This window comes from Bos javanicus, chromosome 17 (assembly GCF_032452875.1).
Source record: "Bos javanicus breed banteng chromosome 17, ARS-OSU_banteng_1.0, whole genome shotgun sequence".
Classification (NCBI taxonomy): domain Eukaryota; kingdom Metazoa; phylum Chordata; class Mammalia; order Artiodactyla; family Bovidae; genus Bos; species Bos javanicus.
In genome coordinates this window covers 60589810-60609886 of record NC_083884.1, presented here as the reverse complement: position 1 = coordinate 60609886, position 20077 = coordinate 60589810, and the positions used below count along the sequence as shown (strand labels likewise).

Below are 20077 nucleotides of genomic sequence, written 5' to 3'. Positions count from 1 at the left end.
TTACTCCAACTGCAAAATCATGGCGGTACAAGGGTTAGAGTGTACAATTGCTGAGTCATCGGTGATCATAATATTCGTAGATACTTATCAGGTCACAACCAAAAAACAGATTCAGGACCAAGCAGATGGAGTTCCCAATCCCAGGGTTCTAGGAAAGCAGGCTCCCCATGCTTTTGGAGAGGGGGTGGCAGTGGGGTGCTCCCTGGATGCCTGAAGAAATGCTCTTTGACAGCCCAAAGGCTTCTTCTTCTTTTTTTTTAATTTTTGGCTTCATCATGCAGCATGTGGGACTTCAGTTCCCCATCCAGAAATTGAACATATGTCCCCTACATTGGAAGCATGGGGTCTTAACTACTGCACCACAAGGGCGGTTCCCCAAAGGCTTCTTGATCACAGCCCAAGGATGGACTATATGGGCTTCTACAGGAGAAGTGGGTTTTAATCCCAGTGATGGGATTCCTCTGAGGCCTCCTGCCCTTGGGACCACTGAGCCAAGGGTGGTGGGGGGGGGGGGGCGGCGGGGGGGGGGTGCAGGGCGTGGCTGGAGAGTGAAGGTCTGGACTGGAGTAATTAACTTTGGCCTGAAGTGTCTCTAAGACCCAGTAGCTGTGTGTGCTAATGCCTGCATATATATCCAGCCAGAGTGACTTATGTGAATACTTGTTTAAGGCCCACATAGACATGGTACACCCCTCCTCTCCTCAGCCTCCCCTCCTCCCCCTTCTTCTTTCTATTATTAGTGTTAGTGCTAGGGCTACACTTTTTCTAGCAGCACAGTAAGTCAGCTGTATTGCAATTTACTTTATACCATTGAGAGTCAGAGACGTGAAGACACTTGCTCAAGGTGCTCAGCCAGTAAGTGGCCCAGAGACAGACAGGTAAAAATAGAGGGCAGACGGACTTCCCCAGCAGTCCAGTGGTTAAGACTCTGAGCTTCCAATGCAGGGGCCGAGAGTTCCATCCCTGGTTGGGGAACTAAGATCCCACATGCCATGCAGGGCAGCCAAAAGATTAAAAAAAAAAAAAAAGGGCAGAGAGAGGAAGTTGAGGGAGTAGGCACTGTGACAAAGGAGAGAATTCCCATCTCCTTGCCCTAAATCTGACACTGAACTGGATTATCCTTGATTTGATCACAGACACCCAAAGACACCTGGGGCACAGAACAGCCCCAGGAAGTGGGTTGTTCCCGGATCGAGGGCTATTCCTTAGGCTGTGATCCACAGCTCCAGAAATGTGCTGATGGCTGCTTTGGGGGCTGATTTACGTTGGTATATCCATTCCTGGTGACTCCCTGGGGCAGCAGAGTATTTCATTACAGAGATCTCAGACTTTCCTATTCTGTTCCAGGAGCTGGGAGGATAAGGTGTGTGCTAAAGGTGGGTGCTAGTGCCTAGGGAGGCAGATAGAGGCAGCCTGAGGACCCAGCTGATGCGAGGATCCTGGGATGCAGGTTTCGGTCAATGGATCAACTACACGGTTGGACTGCAAGGAGATCCAACCAGTCCATTCTGAAGGAGATCAGCCCTGGGATTTCTTTGGAAGAAATGATGCTAAAGCTGAAACTCCAGTACTTTGGCCACCTCATGCGAAGAGTTGACTCATTGGAAAAGACTCTGATGCTGGGAGGGATTGGGGGCAGGAGGAGAAGGGGATGACAGAGGATGAGATGGCTGGATGGCATCACTGACTCCATGGACGTGAGTCTGAGTGAACTCCGGGAGTTGGTGATGGAAAGGGAGGCCTGGCGTGCTGCAGTTCATGGGGTCGCAAAGAGTCGGACACGACTGAGCAACTGAACTGAACTGAACACGGGGAACCAGACACTCCACCGAGAGAGGCTGGAGGCAGGGGCAGGTGGCCGTGGATAAAACCATTGTGCCTTCAGTTAGAGTCAGATGAAGCCTGGGGTATTATTTTACAGACCTAGAGAGGGGCTCTGCTTGGTCAAGGCCACTCCAATCAGGGATGGAGTCAGGGTTGGACTCAAGGGTGGGATCCTGCCTAAGAAGGCCTGGAACTAGCCTTTCCCCGCTTCCCTGTACCGAGGGACTGGGGCAGAGGAAGCGGTGGTGGTGGGGTGTCTCCTTCGTGGCGCCCCCTTTCCCCCACAATGGTGTCGTCGGGGTGGTCCAGACTCAGCTTCCCTGTGCCCTGGCGCTCCCGGGGCGGCGGCGCATTTTTCCGCATCATGGGCTGGAGAGATGGCCCAGCTTGCCTGGACTGGGAAGAAGCAAGGGAAAGCAGGGCCTGAAGGGCGTTGCGGGGGTGGGGGGAGTGTAGGAGGAGGGAGCTGCGAACAAAGGGGCCCCGTGCGCTGGATCGGGCAGGGCCGCTGAGTGACGATCCGCAGGCGCGCGTGGTGGGGCGGGTTCCCAGGGAGGCGCGGGGGAGGGGCGGGGGGCGCAGGGAGATGCAGAGACACAAACCCACACAGAAGAGAGACCCAGGCTGAGGGGGCAGAGATGGACGCACCGAGATCAGGAGAGAGAAATGCCCAGAGGAGAGAGGGAGGCAGGCTGGGAGGGTGGTGGATGGAAGGAGAAACACGCGGAAGAATACTGACGCATATAGAGAAACACTGCTGCTGCTGCTGCTGCTGCTGCTGCTAAGTCGCTTCAGTCGTGTCCGACTCTGTGCGACCCCATAGACGGCAGCCCACCAGGCTCCCCCGTCCCTGGGATTCTCCAGGCAAGAACACTGGACTGGGTTGCCATTTCCTTCACTGGGTAGAGAGAAAGCAGAGAGGAGAAAGACTCAGGGAGGGAGAGACGGAGAAATAGACTTGGAGAGACTGAGAAGGAAGCCTAAACCAAGAGAGGCAGGGAGAGAGACAGTAGAGAGAAAATAAAGACCCAGAATTGATACAGAGATAGACAGACATTGTGAGTGGGAGAAACAAACAGACCTGGAGAGACAAAGAGAGAAAGACACACAGAAACCGAGCAGAGACCGATGATCCAACTGGTCGATGAGACTTGTAGCCAACAGGGGACAGAAAACCACACTGACGCACATTCACCTTGGCTGCAGGGATCTGAGGTCTACTGTGCAGTGGTCCTTGGCTGTCCTGGCCTGATTGGTCCAGGGTCAGGGGACATTTGCCCCCTCCAGGTCCCAGCATAAGGGTCTTTAGGGGTTAGTTTCTTTTCCAGATAAAGTGTTTTCTGTCAATGGTTTAAATGACCTGCCAACCCCAGCACACCCCATCTTCGATTTTTAAATGTCATCCTGCCACCTCTGGGGTGGGCATCTGAGGGTGTGTCTGTCCCTAGGCAGGGTCTTGGGGACACTCCTCAGGCCCTCAAGGGACTTTATGTCCAGCTTCAGGGACACCCTTGCCTGCACACACGCGTGTGAACAGGGTCATGCAACCTTCCCAAGATACAAGCATCTTCATCATATATGTTTGCACATACCCTCCTGGAAGCTCACCAGACACACACACACACACAATACTCACTGCAGCATACACATGTGAATTCACATTCAATATTTGTTGAGAATCTGTTACATGCAAAGTGTTAGACTCAGCATTAAAGATAGAAAATGGAGTAGGAAAATTTTTATTAAAGAAAGAAAATGGAGGAGGAAATAGCAACCCACTCCAGAATCCTTGCCTGAAAAATCCCATGGACAGAAGAGCCTGGTGGGCTGCAGTCCTTGAGGTTGTAGAGTTGGATGCAACTAAACACGAAAGATAGAAAAATAAGACGATGAAAGGGATCTCTCAGTCTTCCTCTGTAGACAACTGTGCCAGGGAGGCTGCTGGGGCCCTGGGCACGGGGACTGTCCCTCTGTCTTTGGAAATGCCCAGGGTCAAGTCTGTGGTGTGGTAGAGAGGTCCAGCCCCCCACTGCCATCAGGGCTAATAGCACCCGCCTTAGTCCAGGTGAGGGGCCTCCCCAGGTATGTTCGGTGTTGTGTAATCCCTCAGTCATGTCTGACTCTTCTGCGACCCTGTGGACTGTAGCTCGCCAGGCTCCTCTGTCCACAGGAATTCCCTAGCAAGAATACTGGGGTGGATTGCCGTTTCTTTCTCCAGGGGATCTTCTCAACCCAGGGATTGAACCTGCATCTCCTGTATGACAGGTGAATTCTTTACCACTGAACTACCTGGGAAGCCCCTCCCAGAGTATAGATTCTTTCTTCATCCCCAAAGCCTCCCCACTGATACAGGGATTCAGAGGACTGAGGGTCCTGTCCCTGCATCAAGTCTCAGGACTGCCCCCCATATCTGCTTCTCTGGGGGAAGTCAGACATAGGAGATTGTCTCCTCCCAAGTTGGGAGCACTCCCTCCCCCAAAGGGGATCCTGGGGGAAGTGGGGGAGAAGTTGGATTGCCTTTTACATTGGATTGGCCCAAAAGTTCATGTGAGTCTTCCCGTAAGATGGCATGGAAAAACCCAAACCAACTTTTTGGCCAACCCGGTACTTGCCCCAGCATCTCGGGAGGGCGTGCACATCCGTCCAGCTGGGCTGAGGGTAATGATCAAACCCAGTGCCTGCTTCCAGTGCTGGTTGGGTCTTTCTTTTCATTCCACTTCATACGTCCTAGTGATTGAATAGTGATTGAATGGGTCTCTGACATTGGAGGCAGATTTGATTGGGTAACAGAAAATGTTTATTGAGTGCCCACTACACCAGGGTGCTTTGCCAAGTGCTTTGCAGATACTGCTCAAAACAGCCCCATTACGTGGAAGGGATGATCGTGAGTCCCATCGTACAGATGCAGAAACTGAGACCCGGGGAGGTGAAAGCTTGTGCCTGAAATAGTATGGCCGGAAGAATTCATGCCAAGGCAGGCTGACTCCAGAAGTCAAGCTTTTGACTTACCTGGAAATCCAGTGGTTAAGATACTGTGCTGTGGCTGCAGGGGCTCCAGTTTGATCCCTGGTTGGGGAACTAAGATCCTGCATGCCTCGAGGTAAGGCCAAACAAAACAAAACGAAACAAAAGAGCAGAAGTCAAGCTTTTGGCTAATATCCACCCCTGGAGCAGATAGCTGTAGCCTATCTCTGCAGCCTCAGGAAGTGGGCAAGAGGGGGAGATTTGTGTGTGCTTGCGAGTATGGGTGTCGTGGGTGGTGCAGATTTCCGGGGTCAGCCAGCAACTGCCCTGGGATTCCAACGGCAGAGGCCCAGCCTGGGGAGAACTTTCCAAAGACCAGCCATTTCCTCTGGGCTGCTCCAGGGGCCTTGCCCGAGCCCACCAGCTCATTTAAGCTCTGCTCTGGTCCCGCTGCAGGACTACAGAGCAGCCGGCTCCGCGCCCAGTTTGCCTGCCGTGTAACAGGATAGTTTATATTATACCGCCGAGCAGAAATAAAACTACTGACTCAAACATTGCAAACAGATGCCGCCGGCCAGAGCCCAGGGTCCGCGGCCAGATGCTGTTCTGAGAACCCTGGGAGGGCAGAAGCTGGGAGCCTGGTCCCTCCAGACCCTACAGGTTGGGGTGGGGGCTGCTGCAGGGGGAGGTGTGGGGTGCTGCTAAGGGGCTTTCGGAAATGGAGGGGGGCAGGAAATGAAGAAGGAAAGGGGGGCCCATCTTTCCTTTCTTGAACTTTCTTCAAGAATTCGGCCAGTTCGCCACTTGAGACCTGCCTGTTTCTGGATTTTAATGGCCTTTTTTCCCAGGCAGAGGTGAAAGAAACCCGGGAAGCCTCCTGGAAATCCCATGTGAGTTCTCCTCAAATACCCCCAAATAAATATGCTCTGAGTGCCCTAAACCCCCTTCTAAGAAGATTTTTGCCCCTAAGCGCTCAAGAGAGTTCTAGAACTTCCATCTCGTAATTATCTCCCCCCACCTCCACCCACGTCTGCTGCTTCATCTGCTAGACTGCAGTCACCAGGACCTTCTTAAAACCTGCCAAGTCCTGCTCTTTCTCCTACACCTTCAATGGCTCCCCACTGTCCACCGTAGAGCGTCTCAAAGGGTGGTCTGAGGAGGGCCTGCATCAGAGTTCCCTGGGATGGTTCCCAGGGCCCCACCCCTGGGTTAAGGAATCCACCTCTTTAGGGGCCTGGGAATCTGCATTGTAAACAATGTGAAAGGCTTTCTGGAAGGAGACTAAATGTAATTATTTGTTTAGAAAAATGAGCACACTGTAGAGCCAGTCAGGTAATGTCGAGTGGAAAGCCGGTGCAGCCCTCCTCATGCTGTTTATTCAGCAGGTGTTTGGACCACCTACACACCGAGCTAGGGGCTGGATCCCTGGGATCCAGTCTGGACAAGGTAAGTGAGGTTCTGGTTGTCTTGTATTTCCAGTGACTTGGCAGAAAGAAGAGCTGGACGATGACTAGAAGGTTCCAGAAGACATCATGGGGAGACATCTCAGGAAGGAAAAGTGAATTATCCACAGGGATTCAGGGGCGGTGCTCCCCATCGAAGGCTGGCATCAGGAAAGACTCTGAGGTCAGATCCAGACACGGGATTGGAGGTGCTGATAAACTCTGCTGCGGCACAGACTTTGGGGAGAAGGTGAGAAAAATGAGGAAATGGGGCACCCCTACTCTTTTATCTTCGCGTCTCTCCTGCACACTCCAAAGGTAGGGACCTTATCTCCTCATCTTCCCAGTAGCCCCTGGAGGTGCCCACAGTGGTCTGGAAATGTTTGTGGAATGAATAAAAGTAAGGTGGTAGGGGAGGAAGGGGGACATAAAAGACAAAGAGGAGAGGAAAGAACAAAAAGAATGAATAAGCAGGGACTTCCCTGGTGGACTAGAGGTTAGGACTGTGCACTTCCACTCAAGAGGCACGGGGTCCATGCTCTGGTCAGGGAATGAGGATCCTGTATGCCTTGAGGTGCGGCAAAAAAAAAAAAAAAGAATGAATAATGAGATAGAAAAAGAGGGGAAGAGACAACCAGGTCTCCTGGTTAGTTTATAAACCCCAGAAGTGATTTGGATGTATGTGTGCCTGAGTGTAGACAGGAATCCCTCGAGAATATATGGGTCTGATTTTAGAGACCAAGGCATCTAAGAATGTAGAAGAAGCCCCTTCCCTATGGTCCATTGTCTCCTAGGGGAGGAAGAAAGGAAAGGAGGCTGATGTAAAAACTGGGGATGGGAATTCCCTGGTGGTGCAGTGGTTAGGACTCTGCGCTTCCACTGCACAGGGTTGGGGTTTGATCACTGGTCTAGGCACTAAGATCCCACATGCCTTGAGGTGTGGCTACAAAAAAAAAAGGAATTAAGAACAATAGTGGGGGTGACAATGGGCATGTAGAGCTGACCTGGCTGGAGATTCATATCAATGAGGGCAGATTTGTATCAACAGAGGCTACCAGGGAAAAGGCAAGTGTGTGTGTGTGTGTGTGTGTGTGTGTGTGTGTAACAGGCAGAAACTTTCAAAGCAATCGAAATAACTCTGATGAGCACTCTCTCCTACCCTTCCTCGTGAACCCCATTTCCTCCCAGTTGAGGCTCAGGGCAGACACGCCTGAATGTAATTCTAAGAGGCAGGGGAAGCCTGAGCAATTATTTTTACACTAAAAAAAAATTTTTTTTAAAGCCCTCAAAGATACAGGCGTGCTCCAGGCTCGGAGGCCCTGACCACCCCATCCCTGAGCGTGCCTCCCTCCGCCACCCCCATATGGTCTGGCCTCTATCTTCTGCCCGCCTGTGACAGACAGACCAGTCCAGGCACCCCCCAGAGACCACCCCCTCCCCAACCGGAGGCCTGTCCCCTCTGAAACTGATCCCGGGTCTTTGGATCTAATTTGTTTCTCTGTCTGCCGGGTTTGGGAAGGGGGGTGGGGGCGGTGGTCTGGCCTGGAGACGTAGTGGTCACAGGTGACATCAATCATGTCTGCGTCTTCCCAGGGACGGGGGTAGGATATCAGAGAGGTGACCAAGCATTTGCCACATGATTCAAATCATCTCAGCATTGATTAATTGGGTTCATCCTGAGTTTCTGAATCATAACAACTGTTTTTCTCCTTCACCTAACGTCAACAGACCCTTAAAGGGGAAGGATCCATTTACCCGCGGCATGTGGTATGTTGAACGGATCAGCTCCCATTAAATGTTAAATGCTGGATGAATCTTAGACAAACTCGATTTGCTCAGGATACTTTTCAAAGGTTGGGCGATGATTAGACATCTCTCTCTCCGCCTCGCCCCTTCCTCTCCGGCTTTTTCCCTGGGATGTGTTTTGGCTTCGGCCTCTGGCAGATGGGATGCTGGAACGTGTGGGCTGATGCAGAGGGTCCTTGGGGGTGGGGGGGGTGGAGACGGGGTGGCAGCTGAGCCCCCACAGGCTGTTTAAGAGAGATACAGTTTCTGAAAAGTTTAATAAGGCAGAAAACAATCCGTATACCAAATTTGCCTTCCAAAAGTTAAATATCCGGAATGTCTCCTGCCCCTAAATGAAGGAGAAAACAGCATTTCCCAAGCCAAAATAAAAGAGAAGTAGTTTTCTAGAGAAGAGAAATTATGTTTTTGCACTGGTATAGGTTCTGAAAGCTAAATAACCCAGTATGCTTGGCCTGGAAGCAAAATCCAGCTCTGAGGTGATTGGTCCGTGAGTGGAGGGGTCAGGGGAAAAAAAAAGCAAAAACAAAGCTCAGGTGAATTTCCAGTTGTCTTTCCTACATGTGAAAAGAGATGCCTACCTTGGTGACACAAGGCTGTGTCACCTTGGACAAATCACTGTGTTTGTCCGAATCCCAGTTTTCTGACATTTCAGTTTATAGAAAGAGGATGAATCCTAGTCACTGATCTGTTGAGAAGTTTAGATGAAAGAAGGTTAATGAAATAGCTCAATAAATGCAGAGGCTTGATAGGTTAAATGGTGTGTGTTGAAGGCAGGGACGGGGCTGTGGCCGGAAGACCCTGGTGCATCGTGTGTGTGCATTCGTTTGGTTCACAGAGTTTCAAAATGTAGACGCGCTCCAAGATTTCACCAAGGGGACAGTTTTGGCTGTGATAACTGGTGGGAAACCTGGCAATGGAGATCAATCTGTGAGTGTGGGCTTGGCAGCCCCCAGTAATGTTGGAAGAGTGAACTGGAAATTGATTAGCGTGTCTGGAAGGTTCTCAGGGAGAGTGGAGGCTCTTCACCCCCCACATAGCAAACCTCCCGGGAATCTCCCCATCAGCAGTATTTTTCTCTCCTAATACCACGTTCAGATACTTGAAGTGACCTGGGTCCTCTGTGATGCCAGTCTCGTCCTTAGTGATGGACAGAAGGGGACTGAGGCTTTGGACAGGTTCACCCATCCACTGTGGCTCTGAGTTAGGGTGAATCTTCCCTGCCTGAGCCTTGTTTCCTTGACTGCTGCTGTTTCCTCTGCTAAATGGTTTTGTGGAGTAACTGGGCTTTCCTGGGAGACATCGAAGGGGGCAGATAGATCACAGGGGGAGAAGGAGAGGCAGAGGTGGAAAGAGTGCAAAGACAGAAGGAGATGAGAGAGACACACCCAGACACAGAGAGAAAGAAACACAGGAGAAAGAAGGACAGAGAGGAAAGGAGAGGGAAAAAAAGGAGAGAGAGACAGAGAGAATTACCCCCACACAGATAATACAGGGGAAAGGAGCCAGGAGAGGGTCAGAAATACCCGGTTGTACCTGCAAAGAGAAACAGAAACCCGAAGACACAGGTTTCCTTTTACAAGGAAAAAGACGGAATATACAGAGAGCTAATGAGTAGGCAGATATGATACTTGAATTGTCATATCTTGGACTAGTAGGTGACTGATCCTGATTCTCTTTTCTCTCCCAGAACATGGAATTCCCTATCAGCATTGCCAGGCCTTCAAAGTCCCCTACTTGCCTGGTGCCCTGGGGGCCACCGCTGGGATATCACAAATTAGACCTCAGGGCTGTGAGGCAGGATTACATCAGGGGAGGGATGGACAGGGGGGAAGGATCAAAGGCGTCCAGGGCCCTGGCTTCATTGGCAGGACTCCCAGTGGGGCCCACAGGCCTGAATTCCTGGCGGGACCCCCAGGAAACATTCTGATGGGCAGATAGAGCCGTTCAACCGCAGGCTGCCTCCTCCCCGCCCCTCTTCCTCGTCCTCTGGCTTGTTCTTTGAAATCAGAATTGGGGGTTTCTGAATGCTTCCCTCAACTTGGGACAGCAGGGTCTGTTCTTCTAAGGGACCCCCGTTCATTCTTGAGTCTCAGTTCCCTTGTGTGTGAAATGGACATTCTAGTAACAGGCGGGGATCCCGAGTTGTCTGAAGACTCAGTGGAGTGATGTTAAGTATTCAGGAGGGAAAACAGAAGGAGAAGGGGAAGAAGAGGAAGAAGAAGAATATGGTGAAAGGGGATTCCCTGGTGGCCAGTGATTAGGACTTGGTGCTTTCACTGCTGGGGCCTGGGTTCAATCCCTGGTCCAGGAACTAAAATCCTGCCAACCAAAACAGACAAACAAAACCCCAGTGTTTTGTTTGTTAAGTGTTCAGGAGGCAGAAAGATGTGCTGTTTTGGAGTGAGACACTCTTGGGATTAAATCAAGCTGTCTTTCCTATAGTTGTTCAGTCACTAAGCTGTGTCCAATTCTTTGTGACCCCATGGGCTGCAGCACGCCAGGCTTCCTTATCCTTCACTATCTCCCTGAGTTTGCTCAGACTCATGTCCATTGAGACGGTGATGCCATCCAGTCGTCTCATCTTCTGTCGCCTTCTCCTCCTGCTTTCAGTCTTTCCCGGCATCAGGGTCTTTTCCGATGAGTTAGCTCTTTGAATCAGGTGGCCCAAGTCTTGGAGCTTCCGTTTCAGTCTTTTCCTGAGACTTAGTCTTCTGCTGTGTAAAAGGGGGATCCTAGAAAGAAGTCTCGCTGCATAGCCATGGGCTGTAAACCATCTCCCGTGCTCATCTGAGCCCAGGGCCCAGTGCCTAGGAAGCACGGGGCCCACGGCGGCTCCAGGAGACAGAAGCCAGATTGCTGCCCAGACAGGGGGTAATATATGGCATCTAACTCTGGCCGAGAATTGAATTCAACCTCAGCTGGAGAATTAGAACATTGTGATTAGAAACAAGAGGGGAGAAGGGACAAAACAAGCTGTCTTCAAGTGCATGATGACAGAGCACAGACTCTCCTGGCAGCCCCGGGGGTGGGGGTGGGGGGGGAGCTGGAGAAAGACAGGGCAGATCATATTAATAACAATAAATTATATCTGCACAGTGATTTATGGCTCTGGTGCGCTTCCCATTATGTTGCAGTAAGTGCCTTAGGAAGGGCGGACTCCTCTGATGACGGTCACGGCCCTTTTAATGTTGTGGCTGCTGTTAGTGACAGCAGTGTGATCTGCGTTATTATTGATGTGATTTCTCCTAGTTTTCAAATGGGGGAAACTGAGGTTCAGGGAGAACGGATAGCTTGCCCAGGGAAAGAGTTGGCCCAGGATTTAAATCCAGGTTTTGTCCTCCTGGATCTTTTCTGGCTGCTTCTTGGAAATGAGATAGTCTGTTTTTCGTGCTGTCATTTTATCTCCTCTGTGCCCCCTGGGGAGTCTCCATTTATTCTTTCTCATGGTAGACAATTGGGTCTTCTTCTCTGATTGTCCTCCAAGGGTGAAGAGGCCCAGAGATTCCTCCTGTTGAACCCCAAGGCCCTCCATCTGCCTAACCCACCGGCACTCCATCTCCACCCTTTATTCTCACTGGTGGGAATTTCCAGCAAAGAGGGCATTCTCTCCAGTGGCTGCCCATTGCTGGGTCGGGCACGGGTGACTCGGATATGGACTTGAACTTCCAAGTTCCCCCCACTTAGCTGGCCTCACGTCTCTCTTTGAACCCAGCAGTAGCTGGTTCACCGTCCTCTCTCTCTCTCACCTCCTGTCCTTCCCTCCAGGAAACCTATAGTCCCGATGAACGACTGCGTTGATTTGGCGACCAGGTTCACTTGGCATTTGCAGAGCGAGCTATTTCAAGAATGTGCAGATTCAGTCCTGAAAATGGCCTAGGAGAAGACTGGCTGGGCTTCAGAGGAGCAGAACAAATGAGTTCCCCCTGCCCACCCCCCTGCTCCTTGCACCCCATCCTGCGATTTCCTTTGTCTCAATCCAAAATCCCCCTTTACATGATCCCGGAGGCTTCCTAATAAAATAGAACTGTAACTTTATCTAAGACGAGTGCAGCACATGTAGAATGGATAAGGTGTAATTAATAACAGAAAATAATGTTTCTCCCCTCCTGACCTCTCACCCCCATATAAGTGTCTTAAGTTTTATGACAGCCGGGCCCAAAATGAGTGTGTGTATGGATGTGTGTGCATGCGCCCGTGTGTGTGTGAGTGTGCGGTGCATGTTCCAGTGTGTGCATCTGAGCTGAGCCTATGTGGGGCCAATACGTCTGTCTGCTGAGTATTCACCTAGCCCTGACTGGAATTGGTTTACGTTTCTGGGTAGACTGGCCTCTTGCTGAACCCAGGCACTGCCTGAAATTGATCTGATTTCTTGAAGTCAGGATTTGGTCTAGATCTTGGAAATAACCTGTATCTATTTCTATGCAAAACTTGGGGCAATGCAGAAGTTGAAGAATGGAAAAAATAAAGGGGTGAATGTGCGTGTACACACACACACACACACACACACACACACATACACAATCTTTTAGATGATCTAGTATGTTTCAGAACCCTGGTGGATTCTGAGGAGGGTGTATTGATACTTCTTTGGGCAGGAAACCAAGACCTACATTGGCTTTGATGCTGTAAACCATGGGACATACAAGGGTCTCCTTATGCAAAATGCTCTCTTAAGAAATTGCATCTCATGTGGGGCTTCGCAGGTGGCTCAGGAGTAAAGAATCTGCTTGCGAATGCAGGAGATGTGGGTTCGATCCCTGGGTCTAGAAGATCTCTTGGAGGAGGAAGTGACAATCCGCTCCACTATTCTTGCCTGGGAAGTCCCATGGACAGATGAGTCTGGTGGGCTATAGTCCACGGGGTCAAAAAAGATTTGGACACAACTGAGCGACTGAGCCCTGAGCATGCTCTTTGTCATGTAGCATCATCCACCCTGTTCATCTGAGAAAGAAGTGTGCTTGGCCCAGTGAGGAAGCTGGAGGCTGGAGGAAGCAGGGGAAGGGATGAAGGGACTCCCATCTCCAGATCACCGCAGACTGTTGTCTGCTCTGAAAATTGAAGGGTGCATGCAACCCATCCCATTCATCTTCATGGTGCTACAGCTATGTTCCCTTTGAGTAGTATTATCTTGCTTTAAAGGTCACTGGGCTGGCCCAAGCTCTTGGTTTCTCATGATTCATTACGTTTGATGCTCAACTGTTGGAGAAGTCTCCGTAGCGCCAACCTCCGGGTTAATGGAATCCACACCAGCCGCGAAGCCCGGTGACTTTGAATCCTCCCGGGATGGGGAAATCTGGGCAGGACGCAGTGAGCTGCCTCTTTTGATCAGCAATGCTGATGTGAACCCGAGGTCACGCATGTTGGGGGCCCTGTGCGTGAGTCCTGTGAGACAGCGGCAACTGGGCCCTCTGTCTTCCTTCCCACCTCAGGCCTGGGGAATCTTGTTTTCCATTGTTACTCTTCTGTGGGCTGACTTTTCTGGGACCCCTACAGCACCAAAGGGACTTGGGTGGGAGGGGACGATCTGGAGCCTTAAATCATTTAAGAAGACCCCTCTGTCTACCCCTCTGGCTTTCCTTTCTTCCATTTCTGGCTCTTTCAGGCGCAGATAAAACCAGTCCCGGCTCCCCCGGGGGACGCCGGCTCACCGATGTTAGGTGACAGGCTGGATCTGAAGGGAGATCTCTTTCTCCCCGGGGGAGTCGTTGGGATATTGAGTTCTTTTATGGGCATGCTTGAACTCCAGAGAGCCCCCAAACTGACAGCCACCTCTGCTCAATTGATCATATATTTTCCCGACATTCTGTCATTCCATCAAACTTGCCCAAATGCTTTGGCCTGCCATATTTTTATGATCCTTCTTCCAAGAGGAGATCCGTGGAGAGTGGGTCAGCATGATTTATCTCCGAGGAGAAGGGATGGAGAGTTTCTTATCTCTGGTATCAGGAGGTGGGATTTCCCTCTTATCACCCTGTGTCTTTTGCTTTGGGGTTTTAAATGCAATACCAACGGGTTGGATTAAGCAATTCAGGGAGTTCTTGAGGCTTCCAGCTTTGGAAAGTTGACGATGACCAGGAATTGAGGACTCCTCTGTCTCCTAATTTTACATCCTCCTTGTTATTTAAAATCACAGGACGCCAGTCCTTGAGTTTGTTGTTGGGACCAGAAGATCTTGATTGGATTAAAATATTTCCCAAGAGGAGGTTTGGAGGCTTTGGCAAAGATAATGAGAGGAGCAGCTTTTCAAAAACAAAACTTGAAAAATTAAGCAAGTAATATATATTCATTACTGGAAAAAAGTAGAAAAGACAGATAAGGAAAAAAAATTACCTGTAATCCCACCCCATGGGGCTTAGTATTCATATATTACCATATATCTTTCCAGTCTCCTGGATATGGTATATGAATTCTAAATGAAAATAAAGAGATTGCATATGTTGCTAACGACAGCTTTTATTCACAAAAATTATATATACCTATTGTAAAATATTCAAGTAATATGGAAAAGAACAAAACCACCACCAACAAAAGCTCACATTGTAACCACTATCTACCTTCAGGTGAATATCTTTCTAGATACTTTTCCCCATATTGTTTGATAACTGCTTTAAAAATTCTTAACATAGGGAATTCCCTGGTGGTCCAGTGGTTAGGATTATTCACTTCCACTGCTGGGGACTATGGTTTGATCCCTGGTTTGGGAACTAAGATCCCACCAGTTTCCCAGTACAGCCAAAAAAAAAAAAAAGTGCTATTTGGTACAATTACAAAAAAAATCTTAACATAGAATTCACTTCTCCCTGCCAATGAATTTGTCTCTACACCATTATTTCTTAGGGGTAGAATTGTGTTCCTTTATAAAGATGCACCAAGGTTTAGCTAATATATAAAGAAGGCTGAGTGCTGAAGAATTGATGCTTTTGAATTGTGGTGCTGGAGAAGAAACTCATGAGAGTCCCTTGGACTGTAAGGAAATCAAACCAGTCAATGGGAAGGAAATCAACCTTGAATATTCTTTGGAAGGACTAATGCTGAAGCTGAAGCTCCAATACTTTGGCCACCTGATGCGAAGAGCTGACTCAATGGAAAAGACCCTGATGCTGGGAAAGATTGAAGACAGGAGGGGAAGGGGGTGACAGAGGATGAGATGGTTGGATGGCATCACCGACTCAGTGGACATGAGTTTGAGCAAACTCAGGGAGATAGTGAAGGACAGGGAAGCCTGGTGTGCTGCAGTCCATGGGGTCGCAAATAGTTGGACATGACTTAGTGGCTGAACAATGACGATCCCTGCCACTGAGCAGTTAGATTATTTCTAGTTGTTCACAAAGACCTCTTCTCAAAGATTAGTTGCTGTGTTGTAAACACTTTATCAGGTGGAATATATGTCCCACTCACAGCCCATTAAACAAAGGTGTACCGCACCCACAGCCTTATACAGCAAGAAAGAAATTTGAATCCCCAAGATGACCTTTGGTTGCAGAAAGCCTGACTAACAGTCCTTTAAACAAGGAGAGGGTGTTTGTTGTTGTTGGTTTCCTCATATGTGAATAGTTCAGAGGTGGCCTGCCTTATGAGATCGTCAGGATCTGGTTTTGCCTTTTATCAGTCCACCATCTTTAGCATTTGGCCTTTTTGCTTGAGCCTGTCTTCTTCATGTTCAATTATGGCTGCCTCAGCTCCAGGCATCACATCTGCATCCAGACAGGAAGGAGACAGGGATGGCGTCAGAAAGCTTTCTTCTTGAGCCTTTCTCCTTGATGAGAAATTGAAACTCCCCGCAAATCCTCCTGGCAGACCTCTGTTTACAATTTCTAACCCAAACTGTGCCCCATGGACTACCAAGAAGCCAGAAAGGCGAATCTTTTCTTTTTCAAACTGAGCATGCACGTGTAAAAGGCAGGAAGGGAGGAGCCTGTTAGGAATAGCCTTGTTTGGGGATATTGCCTCCACTTAACCACCCCCAACCCATTTACTCTGACTTCCTGCATCTCACCTGCTTCTTACCACCTCCAGTCCCTGCTCCCAACTCTTCTCATTTTTGTCTGGCCTCTTGGTTGGGAGACACATTTAGACTCCCCCATACTGAACTGGGGTTTCCCAGGTGGCTCAGTGGTAAAGACTCTGCCTGCAATGCAGGAGCTGCAAGAGACCCGGGTTCGATCCCTGGATTGGGAAGATCCCCTGGAGGAAGAAATGGCAACCCACTCTAGTATTCTTGCCTGGGAAATCCCATTGACAGAGAGCCTGGCGGGCTAGTCCTTGGTGTCACAAAAGAGTTGGACATGACTTAGCGAGTAAAACAGCACTGGCTGGACTTGGCTTTTCACTCAACTTTGCCTGTGTTAGCAAGATGCTCTCTAGTCTGTTAAGTGCTGGGTTGTTGCAAAGACTTGCTTGGGTGAAGATGGATTCAGTGCTCTGCAGTTCTGGGGCCAGGGATTCCTTCTCTGAATTCCCAGCCTCTAGCTGAGGCACTTGGCGTAATTCGTGCTTGTGAAATCCAAAAAAGGGGAGGACAGTGGGGCGTCTTTGTAAATCATAGTGATTCCACAGACGTGATAGAATCAGAGCTGATGAAGAATGGCCTGAGTGAGATTTTTCCAGGGGGCATCTCTTCAGTGGCCTGTGCTTGATTCTTAATTTGGGATACTTTTCCCAAGAGGAGATGTTCTATGGCATTGAGATCCTGCGTCCTTGGACTTCCCTGGTGGTCCAGAGATTAAGTATTCACCTGCCTGTGCAAGTGACATGGATTTGATCTCTGCTTTGGGAAGATTCTACATGCTGCAGGGGCTGCTAGTCTTGTGTGTTGTGACTAGTGAAGCCCGAGTGCTGCAACAGGAGAAACCACTGCTATGAGAAGCCCAGGCACCATAACGAGAGAGTAGCCCTCTCATGCCTCAACTAGAGAAAACCTGCTTGTAGCATCGAAGACCCACAGCAGCCCAAAATAAACGAATAAAATAAATAAACAATAACAAAAAAGATCCTGCGTCTTTGAGAATTCTGCTTCATGGAATACCACTGAGGTGGAACACACTCCATTTTCTCTTGGGAGGATTTTATTTTATTTTATTTTACTCTGCAACCCAAAAGATGCTTAGGTGAAATATAACGTTGTTTGGAGAGTCTGTGATCAGGTTTTCTGTGACTCTGCAGCTCAGCCAGATCTGGATCCATGAGGATTGCTTCATGATTTTGTTTACCAAAGTGAAGCCATGGTCTAGACAGGATGGAAATAGCTAGAGGAACCTATACTCCCAGGTTTATTTGTCAAATAATACTGGGGGCAAGGGTGGGAGTTGGGGGAAGAAATGAGGTCATAAAGACAAAAATATAAAAAGGAGAATTAGCATCCTTGGTGAGGGTATTGTGTGCTATGACCTGAGGGAGGGCATCTGCCATCTACTAGCTGGCAACCCACTCTAGTGCTCTTGCCTGGAAGATCCCATGGGCGGAGAAGCCTGGTGGGCTGCAGTCCATGGGGTCGCGGGGAGTTGGACACGACTGAGTGACTTCACTTTCACTTTTCACTTTCATGCACTGGAGAAGGAAATGGCAACCCACTCCAGTGTTCTTGCCTGGAGAATCCCGGGGATGGCGGAGCCTGGTGGGCTGCCATCTCTGGGGTCGCACAGAGTCAGACACGACTGAAGCGACTTAGCAGCAGCAGCAGCAGCAGCAGCAGCAGCAGCTAACTTAATCCTTGCAATGGTCACTTGATATAGTGTTCTGATATCAGTGCATTGTGCTGTGCTTTTGAAACCCCATGAACTGTAGCCCGCCAGGCTCCTCTGTCCACGGGATTTTCAGGCCAGAATACTGGAGTGGGCTGTCATGTCTTTTTCCAGGAGATCTTCCCGACCCGGGGATTGAACCCGAGTCTCTGGGGTCTCCTGCATTGGAGGTGGATTCTTTACCAGGAGATCTTCCTGACCCAAGGATTGACCCTGAGTCTCCGGGGTCTCCTACATTGGTAGGTGGATTCTTTACCAGAAGATCTTCCCGACCCAAGGATTGAACAATGAGGTTCTGGGATCTGCTGCATTGGCAGATGGTTTCTTTACCACTGCGCCGCCTGGGAAGCCCAAGAGTGCCGGAGGGAGATATAATTAAATACAATTTTACAGACAGAAAAGTGAGGCCAGGAGAAGCAGATGATCCGTCCAAGGTAGCACACAAAAATATGATTCAGGGCCAGGATGGAGCCGACGGTTATGGAATTGAGAAAATGCAGAGGACTGCATATGAAATTATGAATTTATTGGTGTAACAGGAAGAAATAAGATCATTTCTGGTTTGTCATTGTCACTGTTCAGCCCCTAAGTTGTGTCCGACTCTTTGTGACCCCGTGGACTGCAGCATGCCAGGGTTTCCTGTCCTTCACCATCTCCAGGAGGTTGCTCAAACTCATGTCCATTGCATCAATGATGCCATCCAATCAGCTCGCCCTCTGTCTCCCCCTTCTTCTCTTGCCCTCAATCTTTCCCAGCATCAGGGTCTTTTCCATTGATGCTCTTGGCATCAGGTGGCAGAAGCATTGAAGCTTCAGCTTCAGCATCAGTCCTTCCATTTCTGGTTAAGAGATCATTAACAGCTGAGGTTCAGTACGACCTAAGCTGTTTACTGAGGGAGAAACTGACTCCTTGCTGGAGGCTGGAGGCTGTTGCACTGAACACACCAGCTGGTGCCTTGTGTGTTTGCGTGTACATGTGTGCTCAGTTGTGTCCGACTCTTTGCAACCCCATGGACTGTAGCCTGCTAGGCTTCTCTGTCCATGGAACTTTCCAGGCAAGAACACTGGAGCGGGTTGCCATTTCCTACTCCAGGGGATCTTTTTGACCCAGGGATTAAACCTGTGTCTCTTGTGTCTCCTGCATTGGCAGGTGGATTCTTTACCATTGCAGTACCTGGGAAGCCTCCCCTGCCTCCACCCACCAATGTACCTTGGGGGCCCACATTGCCCCTGGTTGAGAATCTTTGCTAGACTCCACTTGACTTTAAGTCCTGGCTCTGTCGCTTCAGAATCATGTCCTTTTGGGGACTTCCTGATGATCCAGTGGTTGAGACTTTGGCTTCTAATGCATGGGGTGCAGGTTTAATTTCTGGTCTGGGAGCTAAGATCACACATGCCTCGGAGTCAAAATAACCAAACCATAAACAGAAGCAGTACTGTAACAAATTCAGTAAAGACTTTAAAAATGGCACGCGCGCACGTGCACACACACACACGCACACACTGAATCTTTTGGAGCCTCAGTTTCCTCACTTGTAAGTTGGGAGGAATAATAGGACCTACCTTGGAGGGTTATTTTGAACGTTCTTCAAGTGAATATTTACAAATTGGAAGAAAACATGCCTGGCACTTAATAAATGATGAATGAGCTGTTACCCTTTCTCTTGCTACTTGAAGATGAGAAACGTCTTTTATTATCTTCCCCCCACCTCGTCCCTCCCTTTTATTATCTTTTATACTCAGTGCTGGGTATTTGGAGTGTTCGCTGAATGAATGTATAATCTTGAATTACTGTCTTCTTCTTGCAGACAGTAGACATCTTAGCCTACACCTAAGTCTACCAGAAGTCCCACGTCCCAGCCTCGTCACACACCCACGGATCCTGGGAAATTCAGAGCTCAAAGGAAGCCTCCAATGGGTTAACGTGTGGAAAATTCCACAGATACACTTTCTGATGCAGATCACTCCTCTCTACTCCGCCCACCACCCCCCCTCACAACCAACTGCAGCTCCGCAGACAAGCCAGAGAAAAGAGAAGGGAAATGTGAAAACAATTCTGAATTCAGCTGGTGTGTGTGGAAGTGCAATATTCCAAACACAATTAAAACCCAATCAGGGTCCGGAAAAGTGCTTAAATGTCCCTGTCAAACAACAGACCACATGTGGCGTAAGCATCTCCCTGGGGACCCCTCCTTCAAGGGCTGTCGTGATGGCAATGAGGACCCCCACCCCAGCAGGACCCTCGTTACCCCGCCCAAGCCTGAACCTCGGAGACCAGGTGTCCCTGGCCTAGGATGGAGCC

At 49.5% G+C, this 20077-nt stretch overlaps 1 long non-coding RNA gene across 3 annotated transcripts in view; it reads left to right on the top strand.

The window, feature by feature from the left end:
• The first annotated feature begins 542 nt into the window (after positions 1–542).
• LOC133228883 (uncharacterized) overlaps positions 543–20077 on the top strand; it is a 155990-nt gene continuing 136455 nt past the window's right edge. Inside the window, exons 1-3 of one of the 3 annotated variants that reach the window (XR_009730404.1) lie at positions 543–5448; positions 5637–5678; positions 6268–6548. This is a non-coding gene — a long non-coding RNA (uncharacterized LOC133228883). Of the gene's footprint in view, positions 5449–5573; positions 5679–6267; positions 6549–20077 lie in introns of all 3 variants that reach the window. The other 2 variants (XR_009730403.1, XR_009730402.1) reach the window with 2 other exon arrangements.